This window comes from Protopterus annectens, chromosome 7.part0, assembly GCF_019279795.1.
Source record: "Protopterus annectens isolate FY-2018-M chromosome 7.part0, PAN1.0, whole genome shotgun sequence".
Classification (NCBI taxonomy): Eukaryota; Metazoa; Chordata; order Ceratodontiformes; family Protopteridae; genus Protopterus; species Protopterus annectens.
This window is the reverse complement of record NC_056739.1, coordinates 461,194,936-461,217,687: the sequence shown is the minus strand read 5'-3', so window position 1 is coordinate 461,217,687 and position 22,752 is coordinate 461,194,936. Positions and strand designations below refer to the sequence as shown.

The window sequence follows — 22,752 nt, the reverse complement described above, 5'->3', positions numbered from 1 at the left end:
TTTGCAGTTAGTATTTTAAGGTCAAGTCAGTGCCAGATGTTGCTTGGATCAGTCTAGATTGTTGCTCACCGAAGTATTTACACCAGGAGTTTTCAGAGGCCAGCACCCACTAACTTAGAACATTGCACCTTTGTCTAGAGTGGGCAGATGTGATCCCACTGAATTATAGCACAGTTAAGGGATCTGCAATTGTTGCAGTTTGAGCATATATCTGATATGGCTGCCAGAGTAGAAGTAACCAGTTAACTTTTCTACACTTTTTCCAGTGTTGGGTAAGCTTTTATGATGAGATTACCTGTGAAAATCCACATGAGGGTTTCCTTGTACTGTGCTTTAATCTGTCTGATAGGTGGGCTGAAGTAACTTGTCCATTGCACCTGGTTCAGTAGACTAAACCAGAGCTAACTGCATCATAGGTTCATACTAGGCTCATCTGCCTTGGGGCATTTACAAGCCTAGCCAGTGTGTTTGGCTTTCGCCACCCTTCCTTGGAATTGAGTTTGCTATGCCCTTTTTAAGGTTAGTTTACTGAGCCTCTGTCTAGCAGAGACGCGGAAGTAATCCCCGGGGTGAATCTACAATCTCCCATCCACTCATCAAGGTTCCTCTTGAAGAGAGTCAGTGAGGTGCTCTGCCTAACATGGATCTGTATTCTATTCCAAAGTGAAGGGAGCCTCTGTTATGAATCTGTCCCTCCAGCACATTCTATTTAGCTCTGTGCTGAGGTTCAAATCCCTAGAGTGCGTGGTTCTAAGGGATTTGGATTTTCTGAGGTGGAGCATGTCCATTAATTCTGGGTTAGACATAGCTTTGTATGTCGGGCATAGATCGCCTCAAAGTAGGTGGTATGCGAGTGAGTAAAGCTGGAGTTTCTTTAACCTGGCAGCATATGGCGTCTGCTTGACTCCCTTGATCCTCTGTACTTTTGGTCTTTCCAGCTTCTGCAGGTGGCGGGTAAGGTACATCCCAAAAGGGGGCATTGTATTCTATGATGGGCCTGATGAGGGATGAATAGAGGGGCACTATTACCTCCCCTGATCTGGATGTGAATCCTTTCGTCATAAGGTGGGCTATGTAGAAGGTCTTTCTAACCACTTTGGCAACGTGGGTGTCAAAGGAGAGATTGCTATCAACTTGGGTCCCCATATCCCCAATTACTTCTGTATTTAATGGGTTTCCACCTATATGGTAGTTTGTGGGCACTTTATTTTTGCCAAAGGGTATGACTATACACTTCTTGGCATTCAGCTTTAGGCCATGGCTCTGGCACCAGTTATCCGTCTGAGGCCTTTTTGAAGGATGTTTTTGTCAGCTGGAGTGTCAATAATGGCTCCCAGCTTGCAGTCATCCGTGAACTTAGTCAGCCATAGTCCTCCCGTGCTGGCCTGCACCTCGGAAAAGTAAATGCCGAACGCGAGGTCCCAGGACTGAGCCATGTGGGACACCACTTGACCAGTTTAGAGTCAGACATGACTCCAGCAATTCTGACTCTGTGGGTTCTGTCTTTGAGCCAGTTAGCCACCCATCTTGCGACATAGGGGTTTGGTTAAGCTGGATAGCTTATCTATGATGCCTGAGTGGGGTATTGTGTCAAATGCCTTTGCGGGGTCCAGATAGGCCGTGTGGACTACCTTCCCTTCATCTATGGCCTTGGTGACTGTTTCGAAGAAGTCTACCAGGTTCAAGAGGCAGGATCTGCCCTTGACAAAGCCGAACTGAGTAGGATCCAATGTCTGTAGGTCCCCAATGTCTGAGTTCCATGATGATCCTCTCCATGGCTTTGCAGATAAGGCTAGTCCAGGCTTATGGGACGATAGTTACCAGGGTCTGTTGAGGCACCACCTTTGTGGAGCGGGACCACTGTTGCTGTACACCATTCTTTGGGTACATATCCTGTAGTGAGGCTGAGATTGTACAGCATTTTTACGTGTGGGTTTAGTTCTTGGAGTTCGTTTAGGACGCAACCCGGGACACCGTCTGGTCCCATTGGGCAGTGTTTTTTGCTTTGGAAAGGGCGGCCTTCACCTGGACATCTGAGATGTTTGGGAGGCTGCATTCTGCTGGGATAGATATTTGCTCTTTAGGGGGGGAGGGGGAGTTTGCACTGAACCCGTCTGCCAGGATGTTGGCAATGTCTGTGGGTTCTGTGTATTTAGTTATTTAGAATCAACTCTGAACATACCTGGGAGTTGCATCCCAGGTTCCTAACATAGCTAAAGAAGGCCTTGTGATTGTCTTGTCCTGTGCAATTTTTCTTTCAAAACTGGCCTTGGAGGATTTTGAGGGATCGTAATTTTTTGCTAGTACTGATCAGAGATGCCTTCCCTTTTAGGGATTTTGCTCTCATGTAGCTTTCCTCCTTCTGTTGTACAACATATTTATGGCTGGGGTCCACCAGACTGGACACCTGCCTTTGGACGCTTGGGTCTTGGTTTTGTTCGGGATAGCATGGTCCATGCACTCCTGGAGGTGTCCATAGAATGCGTTTATATAGGATTCCGTGGTTTGGGCCGTAGTTTCCACCAATCCTGGGGCCTCCAAGGTTTCCACTTTGGATTTGGGAAGTTCGCTTTTGAGAAATTCTTCACTGGTTTTCTGGGCTGGGGGTGGGGTCTGGTTTTGGATATCCAGTGAAATTAATTTATGGTCTGATCTTACCAATGAGGGGAGTACCTCTTGTGTGGAGCATAGGGTCCCCATGTTGGTGATCAGATCCAGTATGTTTTCCCCTCTTGTGGGAATTTTGACCAGTTCCATAGCATTTGAGTTTGAATTCCAGGAACCTTTGGACAAGGGTGTTTGGGTTTGAGTAATGCTCCCAGTCAATGTTAGGGTAGTTGAGGTCACCCAATATAATGGTGTTTGGAGAGATCTTCATGTTCTCCAGTGTTTTCAGGAAAGCAGAGTGGGATTCCTGATTTTGAGACTGTGGTCTGTAGCATGCTATAAATTGAAATGGAGTTTTGCCCACTGTTAGTTGCACATGGATGGTTTCTGTTTCGTGCAACGCTACTAACCTGGAGGTGTGGGTATCCTTGATAAATAGATACCCCCCCCCTCCTTTTGTGATTCTGTCCAGGTTTTGGGGCTGAAAAGCATGGAATGAGGTATAACCTGGTAGTGCTGGGGTGCTCTCGGGAGCCTTTAACCAGGTTTCTGTCACTGCACAGATATCTGTTCTCCATACTGAGGAGAGATTCGAGTGCGTCCATTTTGAGGTTTAGACTTCTGGTGTTTGGCAGCATTGCCCTTAGTTTCTTAGTGTTTTCTAAGGAGGTGGGTTTGACTTTTGATCTTGCCTAAAAAAGGCACTATAGGGGTGGCAAGAGCCTTTGCCAGTATCCAAAAGCCCAAGGGAGACTGGTGCAAGCCAGCCCTTGCGAAGCAACGTGGCTCGTCAAGCATGTCATCCCAGGCTGACAGACACTGGATCCCCTTTGAATGACACCAACATTTTAGCCAATTATTAAAATATATAATTTTGTCTTTATATTGTGGCATCATTCTAGGCGAGGTTAAGATTCTGCTCAAGGTCAGTCATACCGGCCTGGGCTACATGATCGGAGAGCTACTTTGTCTCCATGTAGTCGAGGGAGGTACGTCTCTGGTCGTTCACACCAGCGTGTACTGTGACAGTCATACTTGTACTTGCTTTGGAGTGACCTGAGTGCTTGCGTAATGTGGCAGATCCTAGCGCCAGACAGCTCACTATGACCTCTTTGTTCAGCCTGGTGAGCGGAACGTCAGTGTGCCTGACTATAGAATCACCTATTACAAGTGTCAGGTGTGTTCTGCCTTAAGGGCTGTGACTGGTGCTCTGACTTTACAGGCCGTGTTGCTCGTGTTTTATTGTGGGATAGCATTTGCTTGGATGTTTGCTTTCGCGGTCTCAGCTGTTTAGGTAGATTTTTGATTAGAGCCTCCAAATGTTTTTGTGTGGTTGGATTGCTGTTGTGGTAGGACTATGTGAGACTGGATTAGTGCTGTGTGATACCTTCTCCGCCGGTCTGGTTACACCAGTTTTGAGGTGAGAGTTTGGCCTCCAGTTTGGCTATATGGTTGCATCTTTCACATGTTTGATCCTGTTTGGAGGAGAGGCTTGTCAGTGTACATGACAGTATGGGTGCATTGTGCAGGACTGCTGTGACACCAGACACGTTTTTATAAGATGCCTTGATAGAGAAGAGTAGCTGGGAGGATCCCTGAAATGTCATAATGTTCACTACCGTGTCCTTGGGCCCTTTGGGTTCAAGCATCATGTCAGTTTTTTGCAGCCCCAACTCCACTTTGACTTTGCCTGGAGGTGGTTTTGTACTTTAACAGCACATCCTCTAATTGAAACCCTTTTCTGTCTGGATTCCTTCCTGCAAGTCTCCGTTACTAACCAAGGGGGAATGCCTTGGTTGTGTAAGCAAGGTAGAGGGCCTACTTGGTCAAATGACACCTCAATATTACTGGACAAGCTGACAGTGTGTAGTCATGCCACTAATTTGAGTCTGAAGCTAGTGTGATTTTTTTTTTCCTGCTAAACCTAACCTTCCTCAGATCAGCTTTTTGTCTGCCTATTTACAAAAGCCTTCCCATATTCTTGGCTCAATTTCTTTGACTTTCTTCACTAGAGGATCATAGGTGGTTACTAGGCTAATTACCCTGGGGTCCTTACAAGCCTAACCAAGAGTTTATCCCCAAAAACAAACCTCTGCACCTGTCGCCCCTGTCAGGTGGAACCCTTGGGACAAATTTGGTTTCTCATCCACTCAAGGTTGTGCTGGAGTCAGCGAGGTGCTCTGACATGGGATGTTTATTCCAGAGATGGGGCAGCCTCTGGGAGACTGACCTCTTTCCAGCAAGTTTTGCTGATGTATGTTAGATTACCTTTTGAGCAGGTAATGCTTGAGTTAGTCTTTTATATATTGAGTGTCTTTAGTAGGGCAAGGGTCCAGAATTGCCTTGTATGCGAGACAGACCACCCCTGAGCAATCTGTACAATAGAGTGGAGTGGTGATTTGAGCCCATCTGCATAGGACAGTGGCTGGAGGCCATGGCTTATCTGAAGTATTTCAGTACCTTTCCAGTTGGTGCATATATTTGGAGGTACATACCAAACAGGGTGTTGTACTCAATTATTGGTCTGAGGAATGTAGGGGTAGTAACCCTTTCTGGATGCAATCCCTTTACTTGAGAGAAACCAAGTAGGCTTTTCTGACCACTGCTGCTATATGATGGTCAAATGTGAGGTTGAGTGCCCAGGTCTCTTACCACAGGTTGTACTTAGGGGGTTGCTGTTGTGGTAATCAGTAGGGATCATGGTTTTGCTGAATGGGATGATGCATTTGCATTTAGTTTGAGGCCATGACTTTAGCACCAGTTAGTTGCTGTGAGACCCTCTTGCTGTATGTTAACATTTGGGAGTCGGACAGCACCCAGCTTAGTCTGCAAACTTTGTCAGCCACAGGCCTTATGTTTTTGCCTTTACCTCTGAGAAGTAGACACCAAAAAGTAGGTATCCCAGGACAGATTCCTGGGGAACTCCCCTAGTGACAGGTCTGTTGGAGATACCGATTGTGACTGAGGGTCCTGTCAGTGAGCCAGTTGGCCAGCCACCTAATGAGATGGGAGTTTACACCAGGTTGTTAGCCTTTTGATGCCAGAGTGGGGGGGGGCTGTCAGACTTTGGCCAAGTTTAGCTGTATGCCCTGACTTTCCCTTATCTAGGACCTTGACATTCTATCAGCCAAGTTTAACAGGCAAGATCTGTCCTTGACTAATCTGAACTGGGTGGGGTCAAGTGCTCTGAGATTGCTTATGTACTTATTTGAGATCCATAATATGCTTCAAGGCTTTACAGATCAGACTTGTCAAGTTAATGGGTTGATAGTTTCCAGGGTCGGTAGTGGCACCACCTTTGTACAAGGGTATGACAATGGCAGATGCTAGTTTCACTGTTGCAGTCATTACACTTGGGTTATCCTGCCAACCCCTGCCCTCGCTTGGCCCGAATACCAGAGGCTTAGTATTTCTGCGTCTGTTGCGGTCGCTTCAGGACTGATGTCAGATCGTCAGGAGTATAAAGAGGCAGCTAACACCATTACATCAGTCTTTCTTGCCGAGGAGTCTGAAGCAGATCGCACGAGTGCCAGTTGGCTGCTACCTTATTTTTCGTAATGGAAATGGAATAATCCTGAAGTCTTCTAAAGCCAAGTACCCCATTGGGGATCTTTTTTCTTGCTCTAACCAATGTCAGTTAATTGTCTCAACTGTTGAAAGCAAATACCGCAACGAGCTTTCCATTCTTACTGAGTCTGTTTAGGCCCAGACCATGACGTACCTTGCTGTCAGTTTTGTGCTTTGTTCAATGCCCAAACTGTCGTTGGGCCCTTATTGTAGACATTTCGTGTTCTAGCTCTGTATTCCAAAATTACTTCAGTAAGCAATCAGACTACCGATTTTTTTTTTCATGAAAAATGTTAGGATAAAGAAAAACCACACAGGTCCAAAAGTGCTGACTAAGCTTCTGTTAAGCTAGTCGCCAGTTTGCTGGTACTCAGTGAGGCATTTTTGCACCCCCTGATACCCACTTCAGTGGATTTGCAGGCCCCTACAGAGACCCGTTCATAGTCCGGTATGCTGTGAGAGACTGTGGAACCTGTATATGTCTACCCTGGATGGGTACAGAGCCGCTGTGCAGGCACTGTCTTCTGAGGAAGTTCTTTGCATTACCGATATTTGACACAAACTGACTTGTCTTCCGTTTCTAAAACTGCAGAGTTTCCAAGACCAAGAGTACAAAGCTACGCCTAAAAAAGCGACTACCCATATTCAAGTGCCTGCTTCCTTGCCACAATCTCAGATGCTTAAAATGGCAGACCACCTGATCATGCTGATTATGGAAGCCAGCCTTCCCCTGCTAAGAGACTTGTCCCCTGCAGCCTTATCTGACCAAGTCTGACTGAGGTTTCTGAATATAGACATGCCCTTATCTGCCTGAGGATTTATATGCAGAGGAATCCATTCCTTACGCCGCCCCTCCAGAGGATTTTCCTTTTGGTGAAACCCTACATTGAGAGCATTTCCATTGGGAATGCCAGGATTTTCCTCAGTCCAAAGAGACTTGGGGTATTTTTAGATTTACCACAGCACAGACCTGTAGCTATCCTTCCTGTTTGTGGATTCTTTATGGAGTCCAGTCTAACTCCTGATACTTTATCCCCTGCTCCAAGTAAGCCTGACAGGTACTAGAGTCCCTGACTCTCTCAAATTTCTCAATCCTACTGCTGACCCAGAGATCATCTCCCAAGGACCTAAAGGAATAAAAGCTACTACAGCTAAGAATCCCACCCCTTCAGACAGGGATTCCAGAGCTTTAGACAAATTGGATAAAGTATACACTTGCAACTCTCACCATTAGAGCATTGAATTGTCAGTTCCATATGCTAAGTACCAGCAGCATACTATGGAACTTATTAAGCAAAAATGATCTACCTTTCCTGACTGTGCAGAAAATAATTACAGGAGCTTATGCATTCTGCAAATCAAGTCAGCAAGCATACCTTGCAATGTGGGTTTGATGCCCTAGAAGCATCTTGCAGGCAGCAGTCACAGGTTCTGTACTTGGAAGGCATGTCTGGCTTAGAGCAGACCTTGTCGGATCAAAATTATTGGACAATCCTCTGAACAAGAACAATCTGGCACCAAAGCAGAAGAGGTTTTAAAGGTGGAAAACAAGGTAGTCTATGCAGACTTAAGATTTTTTGCGAATTTTTTTTTTGAAGTGCAGCCTCCAAGATTCAGTAGACATTGCCCCTAGAAACATTGGTACTTTCCAGCCCCTTCAAGGCCATCTCAAACTAGACCCAGGGGAAACAGACCCCCAGATTAGTCTCTGGGTATGCAGAGATCTAAGCAATGGAGTACCTCCACTTCTAAAGCGGAGTGCTAAGCCCACCCCTTACGGAAAGAATTCACAATGACTTGTCAATTCCACTCAGCTCTGCCCAGTTGCTTGTGCCCCTTGGAGGAAAACTTGCCTACCATGCAAAAAACTGGGCCTCCATCACCAATGACCGATGGGTCCTCGTAGTATCCCAGGGGTACAAATTTTATTTCCACATGCTGCCACACAAGGGTTCCCAGACCTTCCTCCAAACCAGTGGTCAGAGGCACAAAAGTTCAGTCCCTGCTCTCCATAAAGGCAATTCAGCCCGTTCCTGCAGAAGATAGGCCAAGGTTTTTATTCCAGACTTTTCCTAGTACCCAGAAAAGAGGACACTTGGCTCCCAATTTTAGATCTATCCATTCACCTTCCTGGTGATACCAAAACTCAATACTCACCCTTCAGCTTTTCCCTATGCCATCCAAGGATGCCTGGTTAGCCACCCTAGACCTAAATGAGGCCTGTCTGCACATCCCATCCAGGCACTCCTGCAGGAAATATCTACGTTTCAGGGTAGGATCTATGCATTCTGTTCTCTGTACTTCCCTTTGGCTTATCCACTACGAGTTTTCACAAAATGCATGGCTCCAGCCATTGCCTGTTGCAGACTGATTCAAATTTGGATGATTGCCTCAGGCAGACTGGAAAAGCTGTTGTACCACCTGACATTTGTAAAGGACCACCTAATCTCCCTGGGGTGCACTATCAACGAAAAAAAATCCAAGTTAGCCCCCAGTCACGTTGTATTCCTGGGAGCAAGTTTGGACACAGCATCTCGGATGGCATTCCTTGCTCCAGAAAAACAAGCCCGACAGGCTACTTCGTTCAAATGGCCACCAGCACCCAGCTATCCACAAGGAACATCCTGCAGGCTCTAGGGTTCATGGCCTCCTGCATTCTACTAACTTCAGTGGTACTGAAGTCCTTTGGTGCCAACATTCCCAGGGCCTGGAAACTGTCATACCTAGAATACCTTGTCTAAGGAAAATTTATTTGGGCAGCAGCATGCAATCACAACAACCCCACACTGCTCAGACCCTAACCACAGACTCAGACTATGCCTGGGGTGCACATCTGGAAGGCAGGTGCATTCAGGGCCATTGGAGCCAAAATCAAATTCATCTGCACATAAACCAAAAAGATGCTAGCTGTTCAGCACGCTCTTGACTGCTTTCAGATCCCTACTCACCGGGGCCCCTTATAAGACAACAGTGATGTGGTAACATCCAACAAGCAGGGGGGAAACCCCCCTTAATACTCACTGTAGGCTAGCCATGACCTTGTGAAACATTGCCTCAGCCGTGCATGTTCACCTGCAAGCTCAATTCCTGCCAGGCAAAGCTCTGGCGGACAACTTAAGCAGAAATCTCCTAGAACCACAAGTGGCATTTAGATAACACCTTCAGCCTTCTGACCCAGAAATGGGGTACCTCGAAGGTGGTCCTATTTACCTCCCCCTACAACCACCAGCTCAGCAAATTCTGCACCGGGGTACCTCACAGCAAGGCCTGGAAAGTGGATGCCCTATCCTAGTAGGCAAACCTCGCATTTCCCCTATGCCTCTTACAAGCGTACTAAAGATAAGGCAGGAAAGACCAAGGGCAGTCCTGATTGCTGCAGACTGGCCACTCCAACACCAACTATGCAGTCTCACTGCCACCGTGGCACCTACCCCAGATCCCAATACTCCTGACTCAGCAGAAGGGACAGATCTTGCATCCACAATTACAGACCCTGAACCTTGCAAGCCTGTCTTATTCCTTGAATTCTCCTCCAGTGGCCAACCTAAGCAAGCAGGTACTGGATGTCATACATGAAGCCAGGTGACCCAGTACTAGGAAATCCTATGCTAATTGGAAAAGGTATTCCTGTATTCCTGTATTAACTCTAAAGAAGCAGATACAGCACAACGCTCCTTACTTCATCCTGGATTACCTAGCAGACCTACTCCATAGAGGCCTGTCCTTTAAGATCCATGCCTCCGCCATATCTGCTCAGTACAGCACTGCCACCTCTTCTCTCATCCTGTCAAACAGTTCCTGAAAAGGGCTAACAACTTAAGGCCACCAAGGAGAGCTTGGGACCTTAATTTTGTGTTGGAAAAGCTTGCGCTCTTTGAGCCTGCAGTGTCAGCAGAGTTAAAATTCCTCTCTTGGAAAACGACCTTGCTTCGGGTCATGACTTCAGCTAGAAGAGTGTCTGACGTACAAGCACTTATGGCTGTGGAGCCCTTCATTATTTTTCATGCTGACAGGGTTTCTCTCAGGACTAACCCTATCTTTAAGCTTAAAGCAGTGTCCAGTGTGGCTCTCAACCAGTCTGTCCATTTGCCCACCTTTTTCCCTAATCCTCAAAAGGGGGAAAGGATCCTGCACTCAGATGTGCACACAGCTCAGATTCTACTTGGTTTAGGACTAAGCCCTTGAGGAAATCTGACAAGTTACTAGTAAGCTTTGCACTAGGGGCAGAGGGCAAGGCCATATCAAAACAAACCATTTCCAAATGGATAGCACACTGTGTCCATTTGTTTACAAATCATGGGAAAACCACCCCCTCAGGGGGTCAGAATGCATTCCACTAGGGCAACTTCAACCTCTACAGCCTCTCGGGAATCCGTACCAGGGACATTCTGGAAGCTGCTACTTGGAGTTCTGTCCATTACCACCTGCTTCTTTTCCAGATCCAGGGTGGGCTTTGCAACAGCAGTCCTGCAGGGCATACTAGCCAGCCCAAACTGTTGACTGCCTCCACCCATTCTTAAGCATTGGGAATCAACCCAATTGTGATGACTGCAACAGTGAAACACTAAACAGTACAGTTGTGTGCACTTACCATAAATGTAGATGTTGGTGTATTCACTGTTGCAGTCCTGGCTTCCCACCTTCCAGCCCCCTTTTCTCCCTTTGTCCTTTATCTTACTCACCCCTTACAGGGATATTGGTATCTTTACTGGTTTTTTCCACCATAACTTAGCTCCCTATTTTGGGGGCTCCTGATATTTTGGGAAAAACTGATATAATGGTGTCTGCTGCCTGTTTTTATACCCCTGGTGACCTGACGTCCTGAAGCGACAGCAACTGGTGCAGAAAATACTAAGCCTCTGGTATTTGGGCCGACTTAAGGCTACTCCTGGCAGGGTAACCCGTATGGTGACTGCAACAGTGAATACACCAACATCTACATTTATAAGTGTACAATAACTACTTTCTCCACTGCTGGAATGAAGCCTGTAATTAGGCTGTGGTTGAATAGGGTGCTCAATGTTGAAGCCAGTTCTTCCTGGAGATGGAGCAGAATACATCCTTGGATACTATCTAATCCCATGGAAGCTGCTGTTTGCATTGGGTAGGGCCTGTAACACGATATGTGGAGATGGTGTAAGACAAGTATTGGATGTCGAAAGGACCTTTGGGGGACTGGGAAGATTTTTTTGGGGGGAGGGGGCAGTCTGCAGGTTGGACAAGTCAACAGGATCAGTGTAAGGGATACTGTTTCGGGTCAAACCTGGGCTTTGCCATGGAGGTTCCTGACATAACTGAAGACCACTTTGTGGTTTCCCTTTGTTCCAGAGGCCAGTTTTGATTCATAATTGGCCTTGGAAGTTTTCATTGTTCTAATTTGCTTGAGACTAAGGGAGTTTTTCCAATTTGGAATTCCTTTTTACCCCTTAGACAACTTTTGTTAAGCCTGTTAGAGGATGTCCACCACGTTTGTTTCCTTGAGCAGGCTTTAGTTATGTTGGGTGTGGCTGAGTCCATGCAGTTGTACAGGTGCTTGTGTACTGTATTGATATACTGTTCAGCGTAGTTGTCTGCATCCTATGAAGAGGGTGGTGTGAAGCTACAGGTAACCTCCCTTGGGTTGTAGTCTGCTTTTTTTAGTTTAAGTGGGGGGGTCGGATGGGATAGAAACTTTGCGAGTGATCTGACCTTACCAGGGAAGAACATACTATGGGAGTGATGCAGCAGTTGCCCATGTTGGTGAGAACCAAGTCCAGAATGTTATATCCCCTTATGGGGGATGAGACAAGCTGGATGCTGTTATCAGGATGACCAAGCTTAAATGCAATAGCTGTAATGTTACATTAGGTCAGTGTAGTAGCCAAAGCTATTTGGGTCTAGTCACACTCCATCTAACCAGCTTTTCGAAGTGTAAAGGCATCCTCATGCTCATGCTTCTCATGAGGTATAGAACATGTCTAAAGACACAGCACAAAAGTCTTTAGCTTTCTTGCTGCTAGTGTGCTCCTTAAGCAGGCCTTGTGGAACTTAGTCTGCTAGTGACCTTTCAAGGTTGGGTGAGAACCCCTCTAGGGCGGGGGGGGACCTTCCACATTATTTTTCAGTGAAATTAATGACTTTCACTAGGGAACTTGATGGGATTTACTGTGAACAAACAACATTTAAGTAACAGCATAGTCATAAGTGTGCTAAGGGCAGGAAAGACTATCATTGGGTTTACATCGGTCACCTTTTTGCTGTATGTTAGGGCTTGGCTATCCATTTTCAGTGCTTCCTTGCATCAACCTCCAACAGTTGCCTCTCCTTGGTTCCTTGCCCAAGTGCAAGAATTTTGGAAGGGGGTTTTTGGGTGTCAGTCTGGCTCCATTTGTGCCTCTGCCAATGGATGGCAGCAGCTGCGGCAGGATTTTCAGGAGCAAAAATATCAGCACACTAAACTGTTCCAAGAGCACAAATTTATTGAGCTCATATGTTGTACCCAAAAGGTAAATTCAGAAAATCTGATTACTAGTTTCAGAAAACAGCCTTCCTCCAGTGCAACCAGTAACACTCCTTTCCTTCCACTCTTATACCATATTGCACCAATTAACAGTAATTAGTATTTACAGCTGTTCATTAATTCCAGGTGGAAAAAGTCCACCCAATTTAACAATCCACTTGTAATCAAGTTTATCTGCCCATATCCTACCAATAATGGTAACAGTAAATCTGGCTGTCTTATATTGCATACTGCATGTATAGTGCATTAGTGAGTCTGGCACATTTAGCATCACTCAAATGTTCCGAAATCCTAAGTTTTAAAAGGTCATGTTTGTCCTATGTAAAATGCAGGAAGGAACATTGAACTAAATAAATCACCTAGTCAGCAGTGCAAGTCCCATAAACAAAATGTCAAACTTGTGAACAATTAGACGAGGAGAAACTCTTCCTTTTGGGTACATACTTGCAGAAACTGCAATGACTGCAAAGACAACGCCCTTGTGCTGGAAATCCATGGTGTCCCTTGTAATTTATCTAACGCCACCTACTTTTTGCAATTAAAACCCCCAGCGTTCTTCCCTTCCTATAGGCAAATCTAAATTTGTCAGTTACCCCTTGCAGCTTATCTTCCATGGTCAACACATCCCAATGAGTGTATAAACCTCTGCAAAAACATTTAATTCTGTAATTCATTGTAAACCTCACTGGTTGATCCCTTCCAGGATTCCTATCTTTATATTGCAATAACTCAGATCTAGGGACTTCCAAAAAGTAAAGGGCCCACCTAACTTTCAAACCAGTATAGCCCCTGCTGGTAAATCTACGCACCGTATCATGTGCTTTTTCAAATTCTCAAGTCTCATACTGAGACTTGGGATGTTCTCAAATGTCTTTGGCAGCTACTAGCATGCATCATTGTGTTGAACTGAGGATGCTCACGAAAAATCTAAGTGGAAAGGGATCAGTCTTCCAGCACAGTAATTTGTACATCCAAAAAAGTCATCGCCTTAGGATGATTCATGGTAAAGTGAATCCCCCATTTATTTTCATTTAAATTTTGCAAAAATTCCTTTATTCCACATCTGAATGCCACACCAAGTCTAGATGTCAACGCCATGTCCATCGATTCAAAAAATGTTAGAACAGTCATAAGTTGGTCCTCTAACCCATGAAAAGGTCTGCATAAATGGGGGCAAAGGAAGCCCCCATAGTTGCTTTAAGTTGTAAATGTCAAAATATAGAACACTTTTGGTCAACTTATTGTAAGACATAATGTAAAGGTGTTAAATCCAGGATTATATATAGAAGCCTTAGTCAACCAGTATTCAAGGGACTGTAAACCTGCCCAGTGTGGAATATTGGTGTCTAAAGCTGAAACATCCATAGTGACCATGCGCCACCCATCTTCCAACTGCATTTCTTGAATGTTCAGAAATTGCATGGTTATGAATTCTAGATATAACATATACCAAAAGGAACAAGATATTTGAGAAAAGTAGAGGTTCTGTTAGAGCCCCTCCCTGAAACGGTAGGTTTTTCCCAGAAGTTCCCTCAAGTTTTTATGTATTTTGGGTAACACAAGATCTGCCTACTAGGATTAACCACCGTAAGATGATGCTTAACCTATTTGGTTGATACCCTCTTCCAAAGTTAGGGAAAGAATAAATTTCTTTATTGAACGTGGGTGTAGGATCCACAAACATTTTCTGATAAAACTGGTGGATAGAAAATTGACCCACTGCTTCATTATACTTGTCCCAGTGCCATACAACTACGGCTCCACCTTTGTCAGCCTCATTGATAATTTTCCCTACTTAACCTCCTCAAAGCCTGCTTTTGGGCTTGAGTGAGATTATCCCTTTACCTTGAAAAGGGTTAAGTGTAAATCCTTCAACACCAAATTTTGGAAAAGCTACATTTTTGTTCATTGGTGGAACGAAAGAGGATGTTCTAAACCTGAAACGATCCAAACCATACTGTATTGTAGATGTATCACCAAAATATATCATTTTTTTACTAAAGGTCACCACATCCTGGGCAAAAACATGTTTCCGATACCTTATAGTTGGGAATAAATCCAACCCCATTATTCAACTCTTCAGCACCAGTAAGTGTGACATGTACATTCAAACATTTATTTGTTGAACATCACTTGCAGTAATGTTTCCAGACTTGTACCCACCCAGTCTATTCCTCCCACCCCGTCTAACTGTTCTAAAGGGACCTGCACATTACCTTTCACTGGGGGGATACTGGGCCAAAATGACACCCCTCATCAGTATTAGGACAATTCATCTGGTGTCCAAAAAAATTGTCTGCATTTCGAGGATTGACCTTTCCCTTCCTCTTTGGATGTGTCAAGGGGGGAGATTTTCTGTTTTAATTCTCTCATTAGGTAAACTAGCTGCTAATACTGACAAATTAGCATACTCTGTTCCATCCTTGAATGGTTTAACCTGCTCGCAAAGTTGAGAAATATCCTGTCAACCTTAGTTCTACGTTCATGAAATTCTATCAATATTCAGACAAACCCCATAGCTGATTATTGGGCCTCTTGCCATTGTTCAATAGGAAATCAACAACGACCAACAAAAAACGATAGTGAACACGCAGTAATGAAGAAATAATGGTTATTTATAATTCCTTCAAATCCAGACCGGTTTCGGCTTTTCAGCCTTTATCAATGAATACAATAAAGTTTTTTTGAATGAAATGAAGCAGCCTGCATTTATACTAGTCTCTGATTACCTGGAAGCAGGCTGCTTCATTTCATTAAAAAAAAACTTTATTGTATTCATTGATAAAGGCTGAATAGCCGAAATCTGTCTGGATTTGAAGGAATTATAAATAAATCATTATTTCTTCATTACTGTGTGTTCACTATCATTTTTTGCTGGTCGTTGGTGGTTTACATTGTTGGCTTGACCCTGCATGCCATCCTTGCTGAGCGTATGGTTGTTTGCTCAATAGCAAATCATCCATGCCTTTGCCAAGACTGTTTTTATCCTCAGGCCTCTAGGTGTAACTTAAGATGGGCCTTAAATAACCTAAGATGCCAACTATGTCCTTAATTCCATCATACCCCCAGTAAGTTTGAAAAAATCCTTGCATGCAGTAGATTGCCCCAGTATCTAGGGTCTCATGTGATATTTGGTTCTTTAAACACCTTTAACATTGTCAGCAGATCCATCTGCAGAATATTGTCAAAGACCAGCAGTATTGATCTAAATGTCCAACCCCTAAAAAGTATGGGACTATAATGTTCCTCCCACAGTTTGCAGACCAGAACAGTGTCCAATACAAACCAATAAAAAAATTTCACAACTTGTATGCAGAGAATAGGATACAACTACTAACATTCCTATTCTCCCAAGAGGAAAAACACCATTAAATGCAGAAAATTAGATGCAAGTGAATCCTCCCAGTAGGCTTAGATCAACCTGATAAATTTGCATTTAACTGTCGACTGACTTGCTGGGCTCTGTTTTGATTAACAGAATTTGGACTTGAAACAAATTAGTCCAAATATATCCCTGTATTTAAAAATCTTTTTTGATAAGTCTTTAGATTTAATGCCTTTTAAATAAGGCATTTAATATATAAAATGTGAATCCGTTTTGTAGTAATATTGCACATTTAAATATTTGGAAGTGTTCTTATTGTCAAAGATGATTCTGAATTAATTTAAGCTAACTTTTGCCCTTACAAGGACTTCCTTACATTTTGGTTCTTAATTGACTAATTGTTCCAGGGACTATATGGTATTGATGTATTTTAATTTGTTCTCAAGTCTTGGGTTACAAGGCGAAAGCACACTACTACTGGTTTGGATTATTGTAATCAACTTATCTAATTTGGAAGTCAAATGTACAAGCGAATTGCGTAACTTAACGATGGTCCAAAAATAGTTCCAAAAGTACTTTGTACGATTGAACAAATGAGCCAAAGACAAAAACAAGGCTAATGTCCACTGAGTTAGTCTTTGAAAATAAAGATCCAACTCACAACCATATATCCGATTGAACAGTCACTGTAAAGTAAAATCTGTACAATCAAAATGTAGTCCCAGACAAAAACTGTGATCCCCTCACTGAAATCAGTCCAGCATAATCCGCAAATCAGATTTTAATAGAACCAGGGACAAAACCGTATACCAATAATTGTTGGTTTGCTAGAAAGTCTCCGACTGTAGTATGAATACCACCGATCTGCATATCTGGTAGAATTGGATATCTCCAATGCCGTGGAATAGTCTGCCAATTATAGGAATTTGTACAACCCCAATACGCTGTAGTTTAAGTTCCAAAGTTCACAATCCACTTCCACCTCTTATTCCAATTTGTTTTTGCAGAGGTTTATACACGAGATGTGTTGACCATGGAAGATAAGTTGCAAGCGGTAATTGACATGTAGATTTGCCTATAGGAAGGGAAGAACAGGGGGAGGGTTAATCATTACAAAAGTAGGTGGTGACAAATTTCAAGGGACACTACATGGATTTCCAGCACAAGGGTGTTTTCCTTGTGGTCATTGCAGTTTCTGCAAGTAAAAGTATATGTATCCAAGAGGAAGAGTTTCACCTAGTCTAATTGTTCACAAGTTTGATATTTTGTTTATGGGACTCACACGACTGGGTGATTTTTATTTAAATGTTCCTGTCCTGCATTTTACATAGGACAAACATGTCCTTTTAAACTTAGGATTTCAGAACATTTGAGTGATGTGCCAGACTAATGCGTTATATAAACACAGTATGCAACATAAGACAGCCAGATTTACTTTTACCATTATTGATGGACTGTGCAGATATTTCAAAAGCTGGGTTATATTCTTTTACAAGGAATGTAAATGGATTGTTAAATTGCGGGTGCACTTTTCCACCTGAAATGAACAAGATACTAATTATATTTATGGGTGTAATATGATATAGGAAGAGTGCAAGGAAATGAGTAAGTTATTGGTTGCACTGAGGCTGTTTGCTGAAACCGGTATGCTGATTTTCTGAATTTACCTTTTGGGTAAATGAATATATGGGCTCTAAATTTGTGCCCTTGAACTGTTGGTGTGCTGGTCTTAAGTAATCGGTTGATTGGACCATGCACTGTGCTGTACTGCGTTGGTTTTGTTGGAGTTGAGGATAGTTTCAATTTGTTTGCAGTCCTGTAGTGTTTATGGCTACCGGTGACCAGTGTATGGACAATCTGTGGCTGCATGGTTTCCCTCGGGCAAGGGAGAAGTGTTGCTTTGAGAAGCATTTTCTTTTACATAGGAAAGGGAGCTTGGTATTCTGGATGGTATGCCTGTCTTCGGTCAATCTTTTCCAGGGCTATAACTTTCAATAGGTGAAGATTTTTTTGGAATGTTTTTAATGTGTTTCTGCTTTTTACCTACTACAGGAAAATTCCTTTCCCATTCTGTTAGAAATGGGAATTGGGGAGTAGTGTTTCAGGACTTCTCAAACTGAAGATTCCCCTCAGCATTTTTTATACTTTCAAATTTAGACGTGTGAATTGCCAGGCTTTGTTGAACATGAAATTTAAACTTCCCTGTGAAATGTTAATGCCTCTTCTGCAGTTGCGTGCAACTTGGTGTTATGATGCTAGGGCATTCATAAGAATGTTGGAATTTTCTTTATCTTCCTGCCTGAAGGAGAATTTAAAATATGAATATCTTCAGGAAGTAATTTGGCACTGCTGAGGTACTAAAACTACTAGGTGACGCTCAAGGGGTGACCCTAATCTTAACCTATCCAACTTGGCTCCCCTATTCAAAACAGTCTGAGCAAGGTGCCTCAGCTGGCATGTGACAAATGTTGAGACTTCAAAAAAGGATTCTTAAAGCAATTCAGCTAAGTGATTTGGCACCTTCAGGCTGCATCTCCAGGCAGTCTGATTTAATCTTCCCATGGTACTAGGTTTTTCAGACAAATGGGATCTACCACTCAACATGGGTACATTTGGCAATATGAGTTCTCTTCCATTCCAGGGGATTCCTACTTTCCCAGTAAAATTCCTTTCCTTCAGTGTTATGGTAAGTGTTATCCAAGTCCTATAACTAGTGCTTGCCTGAGATGTGGATGAAGGATTTTATTCAGATTCCTTCAGGTGCCAAAACTTGGAGGCCTGTTTTATTTTGTGTAGGTCCCAAAGGTCAAAATATCCCTTTAGACTTGCCAGTCTTCCTCTTACTAATCTTGGTGAAGGCAGATAAATGCTTACCATCACTTTCCTGTTGGCAAGCATTTTGGATGTGGATGTGGTTGTTTCTTGCTCGTATAGCCCAGTGTGGCTCCAGTCAGTCATAGCTTAGTGTAGCCTTGGACAATTGTAGACTCTTCCAGTTAAGTCCTTAGCCAAGTATTTTGTCTGGGTTTCAAAGTGAACTAGCAGTTGGTTATCCCTTGCATTTGTTTTACTAATGGCTGTTCCTGAGAAGAGCCCTTCTCAAGCCAAGGAAAATGGGTGCAAGAGTCCTAACCTTGTCAAATTAACTCTGCTGGAAATTTGGTTTTGTGGAATGCTTGATTCTTTTGACCAAACTTCAGATGAGAAATTGGGTCAGTCTGGACTCTGCTTATGTGCTAACCTTTTCAGATACTTATGTCTAGGTTTGTAAGGGAGTAGGTTCAATTATGGATAGACTAACTCTGACCAGGTCTCCTGTTCTTCCTTTGGTCTGTCACAACTGTTTCAGATTTGCTGTGAGGAGCAGTTTACAAAAATGGTGAAATTCCAAGATATCCAACAAATTAAAGTACATGTTAGATGGTTTGAAAGTCTTAAATGTATGGTCTCTAGGGCTTTTAAAAGTTTTCAGACCACATTAGTCATGTGGAATAAATGTACTCTATTTTCCACACTTGCATGATTGCCTGGGAGATGGCAACTCTTCATTCTGAGACTTCAGGTTTCATGCATTGTATTCTGTGACAAAGTTTTGTAGCAGACAAGATCAGGGCCAGCAGTCTTTCCCCAGAGATGAGAATTTCAGTTATCTGAACACAGATAGCTTCAGCTGAGCAAAAGTTCTCTTCCAGGCCTGGAAGATAGCTCTTCTTCCCTTGTTTGGGAATAGTTCTGTATACTTCAGCCTTTCCACAGATATCTAGGGTTTTAAAGCTCCAGGGACCCCCTTTTGGCCTACATTTGCTCTTTTTGAAACTGGCCAAGAGCAGTTCCCCCCAGAGTTCACCACTGGCTGGATTTACTTACAAAAGGCAGCCTGAAAACTCAGTTAACCTCCTGGATGACGTTTTAGGCTCCTTTCCCTGGGGCCATACAGCAGGTAATGAAGCTAAAAACCTGCTACTAGGAAATGTGCGGTGACTTGAATTACTTCAGGTGCAATTGACAAGTAGGTAAGATCCCTCTTCAGGTCATTGCCAGCTGTAGGACCTCCTCCATGAATCGGGACATCCACTCGGCTTATGTTGACTCAAGTAGCTCCATCAAGGTATAACCAGCACCCTGGTTTTGGGTGACTACGCATATGTAGATTGTTCTAACTCACTTGCCCAACAATTCCTGGAGTTAAACTTCAGTGCTCTGTACCAGATGGTTGCCCACAAGGGGCTCAAGCATCCTGGACCTGGTGCTCACCAACATGGACTGCTGCACCACCCCCAATGTGGCCATCCCTGGTGATATCTGACCAGAAATGTCTCCCTAGAAGTAACAAGACCCCCCCCATACCAACAACTAGACTAAACTTCTGCAAGGTCAGTTACAGCTGCTTGAATGATGGCATAAATAGCTTCATAGCCCCTCCCCCACTGGAACAGACACCTATGTTGAGTTGTACACCAATGCTTTATACAGGCACCTGTATAATTGTATTGAGACTGCTGTACCTGATGGATCCAAAGCAAGATCTTAAAGGGAATAACCTGGCTGGACAACTGCCATTAGTAGGCTATACAGTAGGAGAAATTGCTGTCAGAGTAGAAAGTCTGAAAACTGGAAAATCCTTCAACTTAAACACACAGGACTCCTAGTGAAGTTCCTAAGTGAGCTACAAATCCAAATTGGCTTCCCTAACCAAGGATAACCACAGGAGTTCTCTAGTTACATCCATAACCTCAAAGGTAAGGCCCAGATTTACGTTGAGCTTGTAGTTAATGGTGCTATGTATGTAGAACCTGTGGATATAGCAAACTTCAAAAACAAATGGTTCTGCCACCAATTCCACTTAAAAACGCTTAAAGCTTAAACTTTAATAAAATATACGATAAGATAAAATAAAATAAACACTGGCTCATAAACCGGATAAGAGCTTTCGGTATAATACCTTTTTCAAATCCTAAATGTTTGCCAGTGAAACTTCTTAAATACCCATCATTTCCTAGTGTTCACTCAGATGCACTTAGTAACCATAGCAGCATACACACCCTTCTAATAGTCATTTTGAGTGCTGAAGAGCTTTCCCTTTTAGTGCAGATTTTAAAGGGACAAATGCATTCGGACCTGGTGACTGATCTGATTGCAAATTCATTATCCATTTCATCTCAAATTTCTGTTAGGTTTACTAAATCCCCACCTCTTGGTGTTTCATGAAGCCTAGCTAGTGCCATTAACTTGAAAGAATGACAGGCATTTATACTAACATGCATATCAAATGCATTGCTAGTAACTTTTTTCTGGTCTCAGAAGTGCTTTAGGATACGTTCCTTGAGCATTTGATTAGTTTTCCCTATGTAGTATGCCTTGCAGTGACTGCAGGTTGCCACATAATGTTCTTACTCCGACAGTTTGCAAATCCTTCAAACTTATAGTTCCTTTTAGTTAGGGGATGTGTAAAAGTATTTTAGATGTTTATATGAGAGCATGCCTTGCAACTTCACATCTGAATGTTCCAACTCTCCTGTTCATCTTCAGAAATGGCTTCAGTTTCTGTTGTATATCGTAAGTCTTAAGTTTTTCCTGTTAAAAGAAAAGCTGGGTTGATCAACAATTTCCCTAATTTTGTTGTCAGATGTTAACACTGGCCAAAATTTTCTGATGGTATTACAAATAGTACTGACAATTTTGCTATGTCAACTGGCATCTCAGATTGGACTTTACCTCCTTTTTGCTTGATCTTAACTATTTCACCTTTGTCTGAGAAATAGGGTCTTCCCTCAGTGTAGTTCCAAGGTAGTTGCTTCACTGGTCTGTCTCTGACTTTGTATCCTCTTATTAAAGTCATTGATAAGTTTAATTTGCTCCTCCCTATAATCCTCATCCCTCCTGCAGAGCTTCGACACGCGAGTTGGTTAGTCACTATGTTGTCAAACATGCCTGGGATGCATGCTAGTATTGTGTAGTAAATGATTGCGCCATACAGGTTTCCTATACATTCTAGTATTGATGCTTCCTGTGTCATCTAACATCCAAGAATTATATCTCTGTATTAGAAGATATCACTTCAAACTTCAAAAATGAAGTTGTGTTTGTCAAAAATTGTACAAAATGTTCCAAGGAGGTTAAATCGCCATCCAATAAGAGAAAGACATCATCCACAAATCTATTATAGAAAACTGTTTCTATTCCATTTGTTATCAGCTTTCCATAGCTCTTCCCAGGACCAGATTGGCATAACTATTTGAGCATGGAGTTCCATCGCTACCCCTGACTTCTGCCAGTAGCAAGTACTATCCTACAGAAACACATATAAGACCAATTCCAAGAGACTACATAGTAAATGGATATCATTGGTTGCTTTGTGCTTCACACCAACGTCTCTGATCGCTTCGATCCCCAAATCGTTGGGTATGGACGTGAGCAAGCTCTTCACATCCATAGTTACCAATAATAAATTCTTACAAGTATTCATCTGTTGCAGTTTCTTGTAAAGTCTACTTAAAAACTCAGCAGAGTCCTTGATCACTGCAGGTGCGTGCAGTAGCAATTTAACTCCCCTTCTATAAAAATAAAGGGGTTCAGTTATCCATCCTTTTCCTGAAATGACTGGTCGCATCGGAGGGTCATGTAGATTCTTATGCACCTTGGGCATTCCATTGATGCTAGGTATAGTAGGATGACATACTTCAAAAAAATCAAACGGCTCTTTGCTTATCTATTCATGAGCTTGTCAGTGTTTTGTACACTGTATAATCCTCTT

The 22,752-nt window shown here is 43.2% G+C and overlaps 1 protein-coding gene across 1 annotated transcript in view; it reads left to right on the top strand.

Moving 5' to 3' along the window:
- YBX2 (Y-box binding protein 2) overlaps nucleotides 1-22,752 on the top strand; it is a 207,056-nt gene that overhangs the window by 87,041 nt on the left and 97,263 nt on the right. The gene's annotated exons all lie outside the window — the stretch shown is intronic.